Source organism: Alligator mississippiensis, chromosome 10 (assembly GCF_030867095.1).
Source record: "Alligator mississippiensis isolate rAllMis1 chromosome 10, rAllMis1, whole genome shotgun sequence".
Classification (NCBI taxonomy): Eukaryota; Metazoa; Chordata; order Crocodylia; family Alligatoridae; genus Alligator; species Alligator mississippiensis.
Window position 1 is genome coordinate 3,557,395 of NC_081833.1, and position 18,528 is coordinate 3,575,922.

General features: G+C 62.1%; 1 protein-coding gene across 6 annotated transcripts in view; it reads left to right on the forward strand.

Moving 5' to 3' along the window:
* The window catches only part of SH2B3 (SH2B adaptor protein 3), a 69,622-nt gene that overhangs the window by 40,209 nt on the left and 10,885 nt on the right, over positions 1–18,528 (forward strand). The gene's annotated exons all lie outside the window — the stretch shown is intronic.

Below are 18,528 nucleotides of genomic sequence, written 5' to 3' on the forward strand. Positions count from 1 at the left end.
AGGCTCGACGCCCCTGAGGCAGCCCGGGGAGGGGGTCGTCCTGGGACCTGGAAGGAGCTGGCCAGGGCTCTCTAAACCCTGCTTCCTGCCCTGGCAGGTGTGGGGCAGTGTCTGTAGCAGGGGCAGCCCTTGCTGGCGGGGCGCTGGCACCCGGCCTGGCCAGCAGGGCCAATTCTGCCCAGCTCGGCCCCTCTGGGGGACCCGCGCAGATTGACCCGTGATCTCTTCACCTTCCCTGCCGTTTCTTTTGTCCTGACTTCCCTCCGCGGCCCACTGCAAGGGAAACGGGGCTCGATTCGTACGTGCCAAGAACATTCCCCCCAGGCCCTCTCGCCCACAAAACGCGCCCCGCGCGGGAATGAGAAAACCTCCCCATGTTTCCGGAGGGGTCTCCCGTGTCCTGCCGGCCGCCCTGCGGCTGCCAGCTGCCCTCGGCCGTCTTGTTGGTTCAGCAGTTTTCTCTCTGAATGCCTGTTGCCTCTCCGCCAGTGCGGCAGGCCCATCCCACGGCCACATCTGGCGCAGCGGTGCACGTGGCATCAGGAGCCCTGCCTCTCGCACGGCCGTCGTGACCTGAGCTTGTCAGATCCCTGCCCCTCTCGTGCATCCCCTGGTGCTTCTCCCGGCCCCCAAGATGCTGCCCCGGTTGTGCCAGGGCAGGTTGGCAGCCTGTCTGGGCTCCAGCGCGGGTAATGACATCCTGTCAACCTGAATTCCTCCTGTGGTTTCGGCGAGGTGCATTCTTCTTCGTTTCCTGTCTCAGCCCTCCGCGTGGCCTTGCGACGTGCCGCGTTCAGCTGCGGCTCCGAGTCGCTCCTGACACGGCCGTGTGACAGCCAGGGGTGAAAGACGGATGTGACAAGACAAGGCGCGACGCCTCCCCGATTGCTTCGGCTCGTGACATTTGGGGACCTCGGGTCTAAGCCTCCTGCTTTGCACCGCGAGAGCCGCGGGAAGGGCGTTTCGATGCAGCCCGGGCTGGAAAAGCCCTGCTGGATACCCAGCCCTGCTCCCCTCCGCCCGTCCAGGCCTCTTCCTCACCCAAATCGCTGGGATTGCTGTACATACACGGGCCGGATCAAGCTGCCGCGGTTGCACGTGGATGTCACGTTTGCCTCCTGCGCTCTTTGCTGATTCCAGGAAGCTATTAAGGTCCCCCACGAGGGAAAACATGCTCTTAAAATAAAATAAGAAACCTTTGGCAAAATCTTCTGCCGACGTCCAGAACGTGAACAGTTGTGCCGATGTGGGCAGCGTAGGTTAAAAGGCCTCTCGTTTCTTCGCCTTCCCCTCCCCCTCCTTTCAAGAGAGGGAGAGGGACGCTATAAAAATATTATGCGAAGTGGCTGATAAGTGATGGGAACGGGGAAGGGAAGTTGGTGTGTCAGGGCTGTTTTGCTGAATGCCCTTGTTTCACGAAGACTTTTGAGAGCGATAACGCCTTGTTCAAACACAGCAGGCGTGCAGTAGATATGAAGGGATCTCTAGAGGGGAGATAAATTTTCTTTATGTTCAGGGTGTTGGTAGAAAGCCTGAGAGAGGCTTGTCATTGGCCTGGGCGGACGTTTTGTCTCTCCCTTCTGCCCTTTTCTCTGTTCCCAGATGCTCGTGCTGGTTTGCACGGGGCGCTGCTTTGCAATAGCTCTTCTGCCCTCGGTCTCGGCGTGCGTCGTTCTGGGTTCGGAGCAGGGGCTGAACGGCCCCCGGCACGCGGGGTGGAGGGCACGCAGAGATCCAGGTACCAGCCATCTCCAGGGTCCCGGGAGAAAGTGAGCATGTGGACATCTGTGAAAGACCGGCACGACGCATGCCCATGAGAAGGGTGAATGGACGGTATTGGTTCAGCGAGTCCGTAACCTCAGCCCTGGGCGTTCCCTGCAGCACGTTGGCGAGCGGCAGGTCCACGCCCTGGCGCCTGCGCTCAAAAGCCCAGTTGCCGAAGCCCAGATTTGCTTCAAGGTCTGCAGAAACAGTCAGTGCAGCCAGTGGCAAAACTAAATATTTGCTCTGCCACTTGAGTGCTCAGTTGGCTGCAGCCTGTTATCCAGATGGAGAGCAATCGCAGAAGCACACAGCTTCCAGGAATGCTGGAGCCCAGTACCAGTGCCTTGAACTGGCTGGCGTATTAGCAGCCCCCTGCATCCCCAGCTGGGCAATATACTCTGTGCAGGCCCCCCCCCATATCCCCAGCTGGGCAATATACTCTGTGCAGCCCCCCCCCCCGTATCCCCAGCTTGGCAATATACTCTGTGCAGCCCACAGCTGACGGAGAGTTGCCTCCGAGCGCAGGGCCGAGGTGTTTGGAGTAAGGGCGTAGCCATTGCAAGCGGGCTGGCTGCCAGGTTGCTGACCCTGCGAGCGCTGGCGTGGTACGTGCATGGGACAGGAAATGGAAAGGCCTTCAGGTTCTGGGGGTTGTGACTGTTTATACTTCTTGTGGTGGGAGATGGGCTATCCAAGCGGCACGTGCATGTGTGAGAGCCTAGGTGGCGTGGAGCCTCAGTGGTTCCTGTGAGGCACCTTCCCTGGGGAGACGGTCCCACATCAGGGTGTCCAGCACCCTAATGGGGAATGGGAGGCCGCCACCGCTCTGGAGCGGGCCTTGCCGATGGATCCACGAAGCACTCTTGTGCAGCGTTGCAAGAGCGCAGTGTCCGCGTCCCCTTCCGGCCTCGCAGGGTCAGCTGGAGGCGCTGTCCTTCCCGCTGCTCGTGCGCTGGGGCGACCACACACGTTGCATCTGATCTTGTGTCTGCCGATGTCCGGAGCAATGCTGGACAGAGACACAATCGGGGTCTTGCTGCCTCTTACCCAGCAATGGGGGAAGCGAGTCCCCCCAGGTGAGTTTGCAAATCCAGTGGGTTTAAACCAGCTGGATGGTATTTGAACGGAGGTGCCAGCTACCTCCGGCTTCCCCGCCTCCAACCTTGCTAGTGTTTCTGCTGCCTTTCCCCAGGCCCGCAGGCCCCGACGCCCCCCTGGGATTGTATCGCTCGCTCTTGAGGTTAACTCTTCTCTCTGAACTCTTTCATTTTGAAAGAACTGAGAAGAATCACAGCACAAGACTCCAGTCTAAAGCTAACCAGCTGAATGGCTGACATTCAGCCTCGATCGAAATGAAAGTGCATGTGGTTTTCAAGGCTTTCAGTAGTGAATATGTACTCATTCATACCCTGCCTACAGAGCAGGCCAGCCTCTGCCTTATTTATTGACATTTTTATCAATGGACAAAGAGGGTTAGTCACATTCGAGTAATGCGGAGGAGCTTCTCGCCGTGCCCCGAAGACGGTTCTCATCGGTACAATTTTAACATTCAGCAGCAGCCCGTCGCCTTCCAGAGCACCACGGTGTAGTCGAGAAGAAATCCAGGCTCCGTTGGTTGATGTGGTCTGGGGTGTTTTGGTTTTATTTTTAGAATATTTATTTCTCGCTGCCCATCCGGCCTCCGTCTGAACAGATGAACCTTTGTGTGGGTCTTCGCTCTCCATCCAGCATTTCAGCGGCACACAATGCTAGGTGTTGGTAACCGGGAAAGCCCGGCCGTGCTGGGGAGAACCCGGCACTCGGAGGTGTTCGGCGAGGTTGCTTTGTTTCTGCCGGGCCTTGGTGGGAGCCTGCTTGTTCTTCCCTCTGTCCATGTGCGACGGAGGACACTGGCTAGTGTTTTATACGCCGGTAAAGGAGCTTTTGGTGTGTCTGGGGCTCTGCTGGGAGTCGAGGCACATCTCCCCAGAGACGCCTGGGGAAGTGGAGGCGCATCAACCCATGGCCTGAAGTCGGCACATGTAGGTTCAGGTGCATTGAACCTCTCTGTAGCTGCTCCCTTGTGACCTTGGTTCACTGCAGCATAATCCTCCTTAGAGGACAGACAGCTGTAGAGAGCTCTGCCAGGCTTCACTTGCGCCTGTCCCTGACCTCCTGTAACTTTCCCTGCTGTCCCCTGTAGAGACAGCTGGGTAGAGGACCCGGGAATCCTGCCTCGCCTTCCCTGCTGGAGACCAGCAGCTCGCCGAGTGATGCGAACCACGTATAGGTCATGGGGCATTGCATAAGGGCAGGGTTCGAAGAATTAGCTGGGATTGATGTAACAGGTTTGCGGCACAGCACATGGGGAAGAAGGCCAGTCTCCACCGAGCCAGCGAGGCGTCTGTGCCAGCGCATGGCAGCCAGCTCCTGAGTAGACAGAAGCTTTTCCAAGAGCCAAAAATATCATTTGAGCCTTTACACGCCAAAGCCATTGCTTCCTCGCAGCTTCCTCAGTGCACGGCCTGGCCTCCCGTGCTGCAAAGCAGCTTGGGGGGCAGGCGGGAGTTCAGGAGGATTGCCTCTTCCTCCCAGGTATACTGTGCTAGGCCTGCGGCAGGGTGCAGCTCTTCCCATGGGCAGTGGCAATTGGGGTGCTTAGAGCAGATTGGATGAGAGACAGTGCCGCAGAACACGGCTTGGCTTAAGGAAATTACTGGCCCGTCCTATAGGGGAGGACTGCACAGCCGGAAGGGACCGCGCCAGCCTACGTATAATGCAACATGCACCGGGCAGTTTCTGCGTTGAGCCCGTGGAAGAAACTGGGTGGATTTCAGTGCTGCAGAGGCCAGGCTTGTACAACAGGCCAAGCGCAGCAAGGAGGGCCCTCATGTCCCTCGCGTCCTTGCTGGCCCAGCCCTGTGCTGCAGACAGGGCCGGTTGAGCAGTCCTGAATGGGTGGGTGCTGCCATGTTCCTCTTGCCTGTCATTTAGTCCCAGGTTGCAGCCACGAACGGAGCGAGTCAAGCAGGTGTCTATGAGACAGGCTTCCCTCCCTCTCAGTAATGCCAGCAAGACGCAGCACGCTCCTGCTCTCTGCCCTGTCTGGCTGCAGAGCTGTTGATCGTTCCCTTGGCTGCCGCGGCTTTCTCCATGCACCGAGGCTCTGTCTGTGCCTGTAGCATGCGGGGGATGCTGTGAATGCAGCCAGGAGGGCTTGGCCTGCCCAGTCAAACCCACTGGGACTTTCCGTCCAGGGCCTGGGATTGGCCTGGTGACTGGAACGAGGGAAAGGCCTGAGGGAGAAACCCCAGGGACAGGAGGAGCGGGGAGGCCAGAAGGAGGGAAGGTCACAAATGGGGTGGAGAGGGGAATAGGAAATCTTCCTTCCGAGCTGCCAGTGAATGGGAAGCCAGGCTCCCTGCTGGTCACCGCAGACCCCAGCCTGATCCTCCCTGGCCTGGCCGGCTAGCCCTGGGACAGCTGGGGATGGTTAACAGGAGCAAAAGCAGACGGCCATGGGGAAGGAAGCCAAGGGAAGGAGCTGGAGAGAAGGGGTGGGGAAGAGAGGGAAAGGGGCTGGCTGCCGGGCCTTTGGAAGTGGGGCGTGTGCATTTCGGGGGCTCAGAGGGGGATTTGGGGCTGTCCTCACACTGCGGGTGACAGGCCCTGGGGTGTCTAGCCAAACTCCTTGCCCCCCAAAAGCCTCCTGGGCTCCTGCCAAAGCCCATGCAGAGGAGTGGGGTTGGGTGGCAGGGTAGTGCCAGGTGGGCTCCCTGCCTGCGGCAGCCTGTGGCCATATCCTCCTGGCTGAGGGACAGGTGTAGAGCCTGTCCAGACCGGCACAGGCATCTCCCATCGACAGAGCAGCCAGACGCTGCCCAGCCGATTCCCCTCTCGCTCCATCCAGGCCTTCCTCCCCGTCGGGGCATCCCGGCGTGCCCGCTCGGGGGGCCTCTCCCAGCCATGTCTCATGAGACACTAGCAAGGGAAGAGAGGGCGCCGCTTATTCCTTTCCTCCAGTGCCTCCAGGAGGGAGATCGCCAGCCCTGGTCACACGGACCTGCCGCCATCGGCCTGGGCTGCGAGGGCAGAGGGGGAGTTGCTGGCACAGGGGGTCTTGTAGCACCCAAGTGATGTGGGAGCACAGATCCCATTCAAGGTCAAAGGAGATGGGGAGCCCCAGAGACCCCCGAGCGTGGCGTGCAGGGCTTGGCTCTGGACGAGCAGGATCGTCTCTCGACGCTGTGCGGTGTCCACCGTCAAGCTCTGCTTGGGGAGCCCCGGCCCCCCCCATCTGCCCGGCGCCTCTCGGGCCATGATGGCCAGCAGCATCTTGGCACCTGAAGGATGCGGGGGGTCTTTCCTGTTGCATAATGGCCTGGAGGCCTCTGCTGCTCTCAGATTTACAAGCAGCTGCAAATCTGGCTCGTATCCGTTGCGCTGCCTCTGCCTCGGCAGCATGACTAAGGCTGGAACTGAAAGAGCACGAAGCGGGGAAATCCCCAGCCCGTCCTGGCGGAGCACGGCCTTGCTGCCACCACCCCACAAAACGGCCCCGTCCGCTGCACCTCGCTCAGCCTTTCCATGATGTGGCGGGTGCCCCCCACCCGGGGGCTGGGCACGGTCCCGTGCTCCTGGCCGGTCGGTCACGGCAGCACGTGCCCTCTCCGCACACACGTGCAAGGCCCCCGCTAGCCTGTCCCGCTCCCAGGGAAATCACAGGTTTGCCACGGACTTTGCAGGTGAGACGATCAGACAGCCCCCAGCAAGGCTTTCATCCTAAGCTTTGGGGCCGGACAGACAAACAGCTGCCAGCATCTCTGGGCGGGGGATCGGGGGATCCCTATGCTGTATGGGATCCTCTATACTAGGACGCATCTGCAGGAGATTTTGAACGAGAAAGACGCTGTTTAGAGAAGCAGGCACAGGGCCTGGCTCTTTCTGATGATCGCAGGCAGACGCTGCAGTGAGGGTGGTCATGTAAGGCCCCGGGGGATGCGTCCGTGCACCCTACTCCGCGTGCGCCCCTCGGCTCTTGTTCGGCTGCAACGCCTGCACAGACGCAGCCTGCCCAGGCAGGGGATCGCCGTACTCCCCGACGTCCTCCACGCGTTTCTAGCCTTGCCCCTATCCGCAAACAGGCAATGTCGTGCCAGCGACTCCGTGTCGGGCGCAGGGCTTGCCCGAGGCATCCCGAGAGCGGGACACGTGTGGGGGAAAGCGCTGTTGCACCGAGCACGCTCCGAGCCTCGTGGGCACCGTGTCCGACGGGGCGAAGCTAGGCTCGGTGTCTGCCGCAAACGCTGGTTTGCCCCGAATGGTTTTGATGAAACCACGTGCACTGCGTTTCGCGTTCAAGAACAGGGGGGTGCGGTTCTGGGTTCCCCCCCAGGCGTGCGTCGCGTTGCGTCGCGTCTCGGCGAGGGCCCGTTGGGTGCACGCGCTTGTCGCTTCGGGCGGCGGGAGGGGGGACCTCTCGGTGGCTCTCGGCGCGGCGGGAGAGCTTCCTCCCGCTGCTCTTCGAGGCGGATGGACGCTTTCCACGCGCCCCGTCCGCAGTAAACACCAGCAGGATGGAAAGTAAACAGCCAAGGGGCTGCGGTGGTATTTGTTACTGAAGACTTTCAAGCCGGAAATTCAGCAGATTCTCTCTGCTCTCGCTGAAGCAGCTCAGCCTTCAAAAGCAGGGAGTACAGCTGTGACCTTGGCTCGACCTTGAGCGCGTTTCCAGCCCGACCACAGAGCTGCCACTTGGTCTGAGCTCTCATCTCTCTCTCTTTCTATATTTGGTAGGTGCGGGCAAAAACGCTCCGCTTCTCCCTCCTTGCCAGCCCCCCTCCTTCGGATGTGCCCGGCCCAGGCGCGGCGCAGCCCCTTCCCCGGCGCCGGGTGAGATGGCAGAGCCGAGCCGAGCGGCTCCCACACCTGCGGGGCGCACCGGTTCCCGCACCCCTCTCCCCGCATTGCACATGCAGCTTAGGTGGGAATATCGTCTCCGACTCTGTGATTTCCCGCTGCTGCTGGGCGTGGGGCGAAACCCAGATCTATTCTTAATTCGAGCGCAACCTCGCGCAGAGGCGGTTTTCTAAGAAATTTTGCCGCAAGGGCCGGCTCAGGCTGGGGCACGTCAAGGCAGCCGAGCTGCCAAGACGCCAGGCTCCTGGGCAGGTATTTGCAACTCTTGCAAAACAAAGCAGGAGAGCGGGGGAAATTGCCAAACAGGCGAGAGGAACTGAGGGCAGAGAGGACGGCAGAGCCCGCACGGCTGCGGCCGGTCAGTCCCGGCAAAGGTTTCTCATCGCGGCAGTCGCGCTCAGAGGACGGGGAGAGGACCGTGCGTTGTAATGTCACGACGGGCTCGTGATTGGTAAAGCTGGGGTTTCACGCGCGCGCTGAGCGTTTCCCTGCCTCCTCTCTGCAGCGCCCAACCCAGCCGCGCACGGAGCCGAGACGCATCGGTTTTGGGAGCTCTCGTTTTTGCTTCGTTCGGACCATTCCTCCATAACGATTTCAGACCTGTCTCAGCCTCCGGCATCCTCTTGATTCATTTAGGTTTAAATTTTCCCCCTTCCGAGCGGTATAAAAATGTTTCGCCAACCGGCTGGACGCACGCGGCAGCTCCGGTGCCCTCGGCCTGGAGGGGTTGGCGGGTTGAACAGGCCCACGAGCAAGCGCCGTCTGCGTTGGACGGAGCGGTGATGGTGTGAGCGCCCGCGGGAGCCGGGGGCTTCTGAGCAAAATTTAGACGCCTCTGGCAAAGCGGTGTTGCATGCCCACGCGTGCAGTGGCGTGGCACGGGTTGGTTGCGGGGCCTGGGCCGAGGACGGCTCGCTGCGAGGCTTCCTGAAGCTTTCCCTGGGTAGCGGTGGGGAGGGGAGGGTTGAATGGGTCATTTCAGCAGCTGCAGAACGATTTCCCCTCTGCACAAATACCCTCGTGGCCCGTAGCCGTGCTACAGCAATCTGCGATGGGCCAAACCACCTCCCCGCCGTGTGTAAAGAGCCTGACTCTCTCTCAAAACTAGCAGGTGTTTATGGTGCCTTTATGCACTTCGGTTGTTCCCATCTCTGCACTCTATGATAATCTTAGCACTGAAGTTTGTAGGGCCCCAAATGCTTTTTGCAGAGGCGAGGAAGGATCCTATCCAGTGCATCGGGGCAGAGCCGTGGCCTCGGCTAAAGTGACCGAGCTGGGAAGAGGACCCGAGCGCCAGCTCCCTGCCCCGGGTCTCCACCGCGCAAGGCGCTGCCTCCGGAGCGGCTCGCGGTCTGCGCAGAAGGCAGGTAGGCTGCCGCGGCCCCGGCCCTGCTCCGCGGTGCTGGAGAGCTGCGTCCCGGAGGAGAGATGCCCACGGCTGCCTTCGCCCGTGCCCAGCGCGCAGTGTACACGTGTGTGAGCTCTGCGTGGAGGTCCCTTGGTGGGGACATCAAGTCGCCCGCATGGTTCAGTGAACAACTCTTAAAAGCCCCGACAGATTTTTATTTTTATAAACAGAGTTTATAAAACTGGCCACAAAGGCAAAGGTCTGAAATAAGGTGATCGTATTTTTGCAAACCACAAGTGGGAGGAAACTGCTCTAGAAGCACTAATTTTAAACAGCTTCTAAGAGTCGATGCTTCTTCCTTCTCCCTGCCCTCACCTCGCTGCTCTCGTGGATGCTCGGGGCCCATCCTCGCCTTGCTCGGTGCTGCTGATGTTGGCATTATGATGTTGTTTGTTCACATTGCCGTTGCACTTAGTAGCCCCTGGTACTGCCCGGGTCTCCCAGGTGCCCACGCAGAACAAGGGGTGCTTGCCATCTGGGGCTAAACCAGGGAAGCGCTGCCGGGCCCTGCCAGATGGGGAGCACGAGGAAGCAGAGAGGTGCGCTCGCCAGCGTGAGAGGGGCAGACTCCGTCTGTCGGAGAGAGAGCAGAATTGGGCTGGGGGGGCACGTAACACTGGTGCTAAAATGCCCCGTGGCACCCCAGCACTTTCCTTGCTCTCCCGCCTGGCCTGGCTGTCTCCCTGGGCTGCGGGAGCAGGCACGGAGGACAGCAGCGCTCAGGCTGGGGTCCCCACTCCTTCGACTCCCTGATCGCAGCAGAGTCAAGCCGAACTTTGCAGGCTCTGCGTCTCTCTGTGCCCGCGGGGCCAAGGATGCGCCCGTGCTGGGTCCCGGCTATGCAGCGGGTGCGCTGGGTGAGCAGACAGCGCCCACGTGGCAAATGGCGGGGCGGGGGCACCTAGCCTCGTGCACGGGCTTTTTAAGGAGCATCAGCTGGAAACGTCTCCTTCAGCAGCTTGTGCCCTGGCAGCGCCCAGCACATCCCTCGAAGGCTGTGGCGCAGCCCCCGCGAGCCCCTTGCCGTGGGCTGAGTCGCGCTGCCAGGCTGCCGCAAGGCACGAGCGCGCGGTCCCCGGCGCAGCCACGGGATGCGTGGTGTTGAGTGTGCAGTTTTCGCTACCGAGAACTCCCTTTCTAGGTACGCACCCCCTGCCCCGGGCCGGGTATCGCACCATCGGATGCGCCAGATGCCACGCGGGCCAGGCGGGGCATGCAGAAGCCCTTCTGCGAAGCTGGAGCTTGCCTCGAGCTCCCTATCGTGGCGCCGCATCGCTTCCTTCCCCTGCGCGCACGGGTGTCTTTCTCCTTCCTGTGCCCCCTCCCCAGCTGCCCGAAGGAGGAACTGGGACTGCTTCTGGCAGCAACCCGTCTGTCCCAAAACCAGGTGCCTCGTGGCCCCCGGGTCGGGCGGCCTGCCTCCCTGCCTCATTGTGACCCTCCTCGCAGGCTGGCGGGGCAGGGCGGGGTGGGGAGCGACCCCCTGAAGGCCAGGCAAGGGAAGCCCCTCTCGCTTCCCGGAGGAAGGGCCTGATCCTGCAAAGCGCCGAGGGCCGTACCGTCCCCTTCGAAGTCCGGTGCTTTGCAGAAGGCACTCGGGTCCTGGAGGACGCGGCGCTGGTCATCAGCACCTGCTGGTCCTCTCCACCATGCAAGGACGTCCTGGACCCCGTCCCGCCCCCCGGGGACCTCCAACTAGCCGTGGGGTAGTGCCCAGCCGTACCCCGCGGGGGCTGGGGGGAGCCTGGGCGCCGCAGCCGGGCCGGGGCAGGCTCAGGAAGTCCCCAGCGCCCGGCGTGGCTGGTTCACATGTTCCTTTGCCGACTCTGATTTGTGGAGGCGCTGGGGCCGCGCAGGCTCGCGGCACGCTCTGTTCCGCATGGAACTTCTAAGAACTTTCTTTCGGCGGAGCGGGGCGATAAGGGCTGCTGCTTTCATGTCGCGCTTCCGGCCTCAGAGTACACCGAGTACCCGAGGGGGAGGAGGGGGGAGAGAAGGCACCAGCCAGGATTTCTAGTGTTGCTGGTGGCAGCTCAGCCTCGGCGGCGCTTGTCTGCTCGGCTCCAAGGGGAGAATGTCACAACTTGGTCAACCTGCCTCGATTTGCTCCTCCCTTCCCCGGTGTCCGCTCAGTCCAAGCGGGCAGGAGCTTGCTGGGTCACCGCTCCTCTGCCCAGGGAGAGCTGCCCCTGGTCACAAGCTTTCCGGCTCCTTTTAATGGCAAGGGACACGGCTCCCAGTGCTCCCCACCCCTGGGGGCATGAAACCCGCCTGCCTCGGGTGGTCTCTAGCTACCAAGCGCTCCTCCAGCCGGGGCAAGGGCAAGGATGCTGGCGCTCGACTGTCGTGTGATGCACTGTGCTTCGGGGTGGGAGGGCAGCGGGTCGGGGCCAGGGCAGGGTGGCTCGCGCCGCCGGGGGCCGAGTCGTGCCAGCAGTCCAGCTCTCCAAAGGCTTTGCAAGGCTGAAGGTTGGGTTGGCAGCTCGCAAGACAGAGAGGCCGAGCCGCCTCGCCCGGGCCCGAGTACACCAGCCTCTGCCCCGTCTCGTGGCACTGCCAGCCGCCCCTCCTCGCGGCTCCGTCCCCTGCTGTGGTATCTAAGGGGAGGACCGGCGGGATGATGGCAGGGCTCCCCTTGCACTGGCAGGAGCTGAAGGGGGGGGGGGGGGGGCTGAGTGACTTGTCCCGTGGGGAACCGATGCCTCGTCTGCCCAGCCCTGGTTAGTGGTCTAGCCACCGGGCTCTCCTTTCCCCCTGGCAGCTTCTTCCTGGGCTGCTGGCTCAACCCACACCAGCCGCCTCCGCCTTATGGCCACTGGGCCCCAGAGCCAGAGCGTGGCGGTGGCTCCCAGGTGCCCGCCACACGGCCAGGGGCAGGAGCGGTCATGCCCCGCCGTGACCCGTCCCGCACGCCTCGGTCCACACCGGGAGCATTCATCAGCTAGCGGCTCGTTATCTGGCAGTGCCCGAGCCCAGCCTCCCGCCTGCTCGGTGAGAGAGGAACCGAAAGCTGCCGGCAGCCAGTTCTTAGCAGGATGGAAGTGTTTGCTCAGCAGTTTTGTCCTGGCTCGTCAGAGCGAAACTCTCTCCGCTGCCAGAGCCTGGGTCAAGGACCGAGAAGGGCCCTGCGAGGTCACGGCACAGCTCCTTAGCACATTAAATAACCAGCCAGCCCTGAACCAGGGGACCCTGCCTGGTGCTAGCCCGGGTCAGGAGTCGTGCCTGTCCTGCCCGTCTCCCTCCTAGCCGGAGCCTGCCCTGGTGCCACGAGCTGGGCCAGGGGCGGCTGCGTGCAAGCAGGGGTCGCGGCTCCTTGCACCTGCCTCTGCAGCCTCTGCCCGGACGGGCCCCGGGCACCCGCTCGGCCTTTCCCCGGTCTGGAAGCACGGGTCGCCCTGCAGGCACCGAGCAGCTTCCTGCCTCCCTCCCCCTCTCGGCCAGGCCTCCCTTTCTCCCCGGTGCAGCTCCGGGCTGTAATTCAAACCAGATTGGGCCCTGAAGAGCCGTTTGCAAGCGCCGGAAGCCCAGTGTTCCTGGAAGCACCGGAGCCGTCTCCCTACGCGGGACTCCAGCCCAGCGAATCCTACTCGAGCTGCACGGCAGAAAGGGGCCGGGCGGCTCGTTGGCGAACAAGAGGATGCATTTGGCCCTGTCCCCCCTCCCCAGACCCCTCAGAGCCGCTCCAGTTTCCCTGTGCCGCTTGGCTGGGGAGCATGTGAAAGGGCCTGGCTTGGGGCTGAGCCGTGGTCTGTCTGGGATGAGCTGGAGCCGTGCCCATCCTTCCCTGTGCTTCTCCCTGCGCCAGAGCAGCCCGTGTGGGTGCAGACTGGCGTGCACCCTCAGGCGCCAGGTGCTCCCGCCACGCCTGCACCCCTAGGCTCACACGGCGCAGGCTGGGCCAGCTCTGCTGTCGAGGAGGGTGTCGCGGTGGCTCCCCCCGCGCCTGTCTGGGCCCAGCACCCGCGTTCCTCTCATGCCTCCGCCCAGGCACTGCCGAGAAAGGAGCCCACGCGGGAGCGAGCGTGGGAGGCCAGCAGCGCTGAGGCAGGGACTGCATCTCCGTGCCGGGCTGCCTTAAAGGGGCACAGGTGCTCCTGGTCGAAGGAGAGCCAGGCAGGGTGCTCTGGCATGGTTCGGCCTTGTGACAGCCGGGCGTCAGACAGGGATGGGTCCGGCTGAAAACGGTTAACTTGGCAGCTGCTCCCGACCCTTCATGCAAAATTCCTCCTCCTCCTCCTCCCAGAAACAAGAGTCCTGCTGTGCAGAAGGGAAGAGGATCTTTCAGAGGAGACCTCCCCCCCCTCGCTCCGTGGGAGGCGGCAGCAGAGAGAGCCCACAGGAAGCTGCCTTGGCTCAGCCCCGGCCTGGGATGCTCAGCTGGGAGGGAAGCAGCCGGCCGGCAGCTGTGGGGCGGGGGTTGAGGGCCTGGGATGTTGTCCAGCCCCGAGCGCAGCCGGGCATTGCTAGCCCCACGGGCTGCGGGGGCTCTGCCAGCCAGGCATGGGGCAGTCGGCATTTGCGCTCGGTGCACCGAGCCTGGCTTTCTTCAGGGGAAGCACGGCCTAGCAGTGAGGGCGCTGGCCCGCCTCACTTCCCTGCCTGAGCACAGGCACGTTCCTTGCCCTCAGCCTCTCTCTGCCTCCTCCTTGCACACCTCGTGCTGGAAGGTGCGTGCACTACAGACTGTGAGGGGCCGTCGTGGGGGTCAGAAGGAAAGGGCTCCAGCTCCCCGGAGAGCGTTTCCTGGAGATCTGCCTTCCCACAAGGGAGGCTTTGGCCGAGGGCTGGTGCCAAGGCAGTGGCAGGAGCCTGCAGCATCCAAGGGCCGCTCTACGTGCCTGCCCTGCAAATGCCACAGCAGCCGCCCTTGGAAACCCGTGAAGCCTGGAGTCCCCACACTCTGCCACCCGGCTTAGGTAGATGGAGCAGGGGTGACAGCAGTGGGCCAACTTCCCACGTGAACAAAGGCCAAAGCATCGGGATGCATTATAACTGCAGGGTCATTTCTCTCTCCTGCTTCCTCCACCTTTTGGCTGCACTTGGCTCATATTCCCAAGGCTTCAGACTCCTCCTCCTCTCTTCCTGAGGCTCTCTTGCTTTCATTAATCACTTGCCTCCAGGAGCAGGGCCTTTAGGAAACGCACCAGGCACGGCCAGACTCTTGCTCCAGCCCCAAGAGCCAGCATCGCTCACACGAGGTTTGGAGCCAAGTCAACCTCTGGGAAGAGCCTGGCTCTAATTTGAGTGGGAGAAAGTTCAAATCACCAAGTGATTGGACATGTTCTTGGAGGAAAGGGGCATCAGTCACTATTGAGCATGGGAGCTCAATTGTCAGGATACAACCCTGCGCTGAGAGGGGCAGAGCCTCCTGCTGCAGAACCACAGGCTCCGACCACCCGAGCCAACAGCGGCTTTCTCAGTTGGTGGCAGTGCGAGGCCAATGTCTTACGCTCGAGCAGGACTGAGTCCGATCCATGCAGAGCAGCAGCCTGTCTGTCTGGTGTGTGCGCGGGACATTAATAGGGGAAAGTCTTGCTTTCTTGGAGGGGCTCAGGAGCAAGCAGCCCATCATCTTCACGTAAGCTGTCATGAGTAGGGGTTGGCGGGAGCTCTCAGCCCTGCTTCCCCGTGTCCAGCTGCGTTGCTGCATGCAGGGAGACAGCAGGCACTGGGCAGTGCTCTACAGGAGTGGAGAGGGAGACAGAGCAAGCTGGAGGACCAGCAAAGCCCTAGCAGGCATCGAAGCTCCTCGCCTTCCCTGCGAGCACCCACCACTGTCCATTGCCCTCTGAGCTGGGGGCAGCAGCAGTGGTACTAGCAGCTGCCAGGTTTGCTTCGGGTACTGTGAGCGAGTCTGGAGAGAGGCCAGGTTTCTCCTAGATCTCCTGCGTGTTGCAGGGCAGCACCCTGTGGCTTCCTGGTGGGCTGGCCATATGGGGTGGGTGTCGTTCAGTGAAAGTCCCCTTCCAGCAGGGCTAGCCGAGCATGGCACAGCTGTGCTTGCCCAAGTTGGATGCATTGGATAGTCCAAAAGCCCCAAGCCGTGTGCTGGGATGTGTACAAGCGCAGTGAACACCAGGCCCAGCCCCAGATGCTCCAGCCCTTCTGATCCATCCAGAAAGACCCCAAAGCACCTTGCCCTCTGACCTGCTGTTGGAAGGCAGCTGCCTCTGGTGCAGAGAATGGCAGCTGTTTAACAGCTGGCAGCAACGCCATGCAGCTTGCATCAGAAGGAGAAAAGATGGGGACCAGGGCTGGGGGGGTAGGACTCCCCACTGGAGATCAGGAGACAGAGCAGCTGTGGTTTGCAACAGTCATGCTCAGGGCAGCCACTCCTCTCTCCTGCCTGATAGGGGCAGAGGGGCCAACAGCCAGGGCCTCGGGGGACCGGGGAGAAGCTGGCATCTCCTATCAGCTGCTGCCATGTCAGTGCGTGCCCAGCGTCTGCGATGCCCTGGCTGATGTCAGGGTTTTTGGTTCTCTGCCGCAGGAGCAGGATCTGTGGGGGTTGGGTCCTCGCCTGTATCTCGTCCGGCAACACAACACTCATTGATTTATCAGCTGCCGCATCCTCTGCTCTCTTCCTTCCCTTTGTGCTTGCCTGCCGCGGCTGACTGAAAGGAGGGATTCAAAGGCTGGAGCCAAGGTCTGGGGGAGCATAGAGGCACCCTTCAGTGCGCGCAGCCTGTGTTGGGCAGGGACCGAGGGGGCCGGAGGCTTTACTCTGGCCGCCGCGGGCTGGAAGTGCGATGGCTGTGGCTGTGTGGGGGCTCGTTTCCCCAGGCAGCTTCACCAGGCCCTTGTCATGCTGCCACGAACAAGACCCCAGTTCCTAACTCGGGAAAACGCAGCCCCGTGCTACAGAGCAGCTGTCTCAGTAGAAGGGCCAAGAGCAGGTTGGGCCAGCAGGATCCTGCCAGAGGGTCTCCTGGGCTCTCGCCGGGCTGGTCCTACGCACTCCTGGCTCAGTGATTGCTATAGGGGAAGAGCCAGTGCTGGAAGCTGGGCCCTGTTACATGATGAGGGCAGCTCTGGGTTGAGTCCCCGGGGTGTTTGCAGCAGCATCTTTTGGGCTTGGGTTCAGCCTGCTTTTCCCTTTTCCCGCCCGTTCCCCACAGCCAGGATTTCCCTTGAACGTAGCGCCATGTCTGCCAAGGCAAGAATCGGGGGTCACCGGGCTTCGCAGGCCTTCGGCTGGCTGCAGCCGTTTCATTTGTGAGGTCTGGGTTGAGCCGGACCACGTGCTTTTTTGCACATCTTCAAGCACAGCCAGGCTGGTCGCAGCTCCGTCCGCGCCGCCTTGTGCAGCTCCCCAAGCCCCAGAAAGGGAAAGATGCTGCTGTGTTTCAGACCCGCAGGAAGGAGCAGCAGTGGTGCTGAGCACCAGCCTGGCTTTGGAAGCGGCTCTCGGCCGGAGACGTGCTCGCAGACAGGGTCATCACAACCCCCGGGCACCACCTGAAGCCCCTGCTCCTCTCCAAGCTGTCCCAGACCTGTTCGGTCCTGTCACCTCTACGGTCCCAGCAGGAGCAACCGCACCCAGCAGGGGAAGGGAGGTCGTTATCATTCTGTTTAATTGCCTGCAAAGTTGTTGCCCGGGGTTTAGCGCTCCGGTCCCGCTGCCCAAGCTGAGGGAGGCTCAAGCTGCCCTGTTTGGAGTAGCTCACGCAGCCAGGCCGGGGAGGGTTTCATCGCAAAACCCCGCAGCAGGTGGAAAGGGTTGCCCCGCTCTGGGCTTCGTTCCAGCCCAGCTCGGAGCCGAGGGAATCCCTGCCAGGTCAGTACCGGCTCCTGGGGACTCGCAGTGTGTGTCCTGCTTGGCCTCGGCACGAAGCCCTGTGAAGGAGAGAGCCTTTTCTTGCTGCTCTCTGCGTTTTGAAGCCCGTGTAAAATGCCGGTCTCCCTCCTGGCTCGAGAGGGGGTTTCCTGCCTGCCTTGTTCCTTAGAAATACTGAGGAAGTCTGCTCCTGCCTCCCCTTGTTGGCATCTCCCGAGATGTCTCTTGGGAGCTTGTGTGCGTCTGTGTGACATATATACAGACTTCACTTGGTCTATAAGGCGCAAATCTACCCTGCCTTCTGCTTTGAATTGATGCCAATTTACTTCTTAAGCAGGTCCAGACATATGATGGGCTGGCCGTATGATTCAGCCTCCAGAGCCTGGCTAGAACAGCTCCGTCGGTGCGCTGGGAGCAGGATTCGGCCAGGCTGGTCTCTGGAAAGCTTGATGTCGGCCCAGGCGGGGCGGGGGGGGGGCACCTCAGGCCGGGCCAGGGAGCTGCTGCAAGCGTCTCAGCCCTGGCTGGTGCGTGCCCAGCCACTGCGCAGCGGCCCCTGCGGTGTGTCGCCTTGGCTCGGGTCCCATCCCTGCTTGCACTGTGCGTCTCTCCAAACCCTTTTGGTTTGGGGATGAGTCAGAGCCCAGGCAGGAGAAGGGCCGTCATTTCCCGCCACCGCAGGGCTGGGGTTGCGTGCACGCAGGGAACGGGGCGCTTTGTGACCTCGCTCTCGCTCCGGCCACGTTGGGGGCTGGACTGCCCCAGGAAGGCCAGGGGCTGATGCATCCTCGTTACGCCGCCCGTGCCAGCGGTGCCTTCTCTGCACCCGGCCTCCTCCTTTGTGCTCAGCAGCCCTTGGAAATCCCCGGGCTGGGTTCAGAGAGCTGGGCTAAGGGCGTGGGATCTGCCTTGCCCTCCGGTCGGTCTTCTCCAGGCCAGGCCAGCGACACAGACCAGCTGCGACCGGAGCGGGCGGTCTCAGGCCACGGCAGCGCTGGATTTCGGCCCAGCTGCCACCAGGAAAGGCGAGGATACTGGTGTCCCTCTAGTCATTAGTGGCTCTTCGCTAAGAGCCTCTGGAAGTTGCAGAAGCATCCTTCTGGGTCTCTTGCTCCAGCGTTGAGCCTGGCACCCAGGGTAGCTTGTAACCGGCTGCACGGCAGCTCCCTGCTTCTTGTGTCCTGCAGCTTCGTCTCCTGGCAGCCTTTTTGTTTGGCCCGGGGTAGACCGAGGCCTGTGCCGTGGGGGCCCCTCGTGGTCCACAGTCCACTGCCGCCCTAGCCCGTGTGGTTGCTTGCCATAGCTGGCAGAGCGTAGCCCCCTCAAATAGCCTCAGCCCCCGGAGACCCCCACACAGAGCAAGCATCTCTCAACAGCAGAGGCGTGGGGGTACCCGATCCACTTCCCCCCCACGTGTCCCGAGTGAAACGGGGGCAGGGAGCACAGCTGGGACGGCCATCTCCTCCACTCGGCTCCGCATGCCCACAGGTCCTGCCAGGGCGTATCTGGCTCCTCCCTGAGACCATCCGGAGGCCGAGGAGAAGGTCCCGGGAGCTGTCGTCTGAGCTCCACGTGCACCTCGCCCTGTCGGAGAGGAGATGCTGGCCTGGGGGAGTCGTCCCCGTGTCCGGGGAGCGGGGAAAGCGGTGCCGCGGTGCAGGCCCGGGTGCTGAGCAGCTGT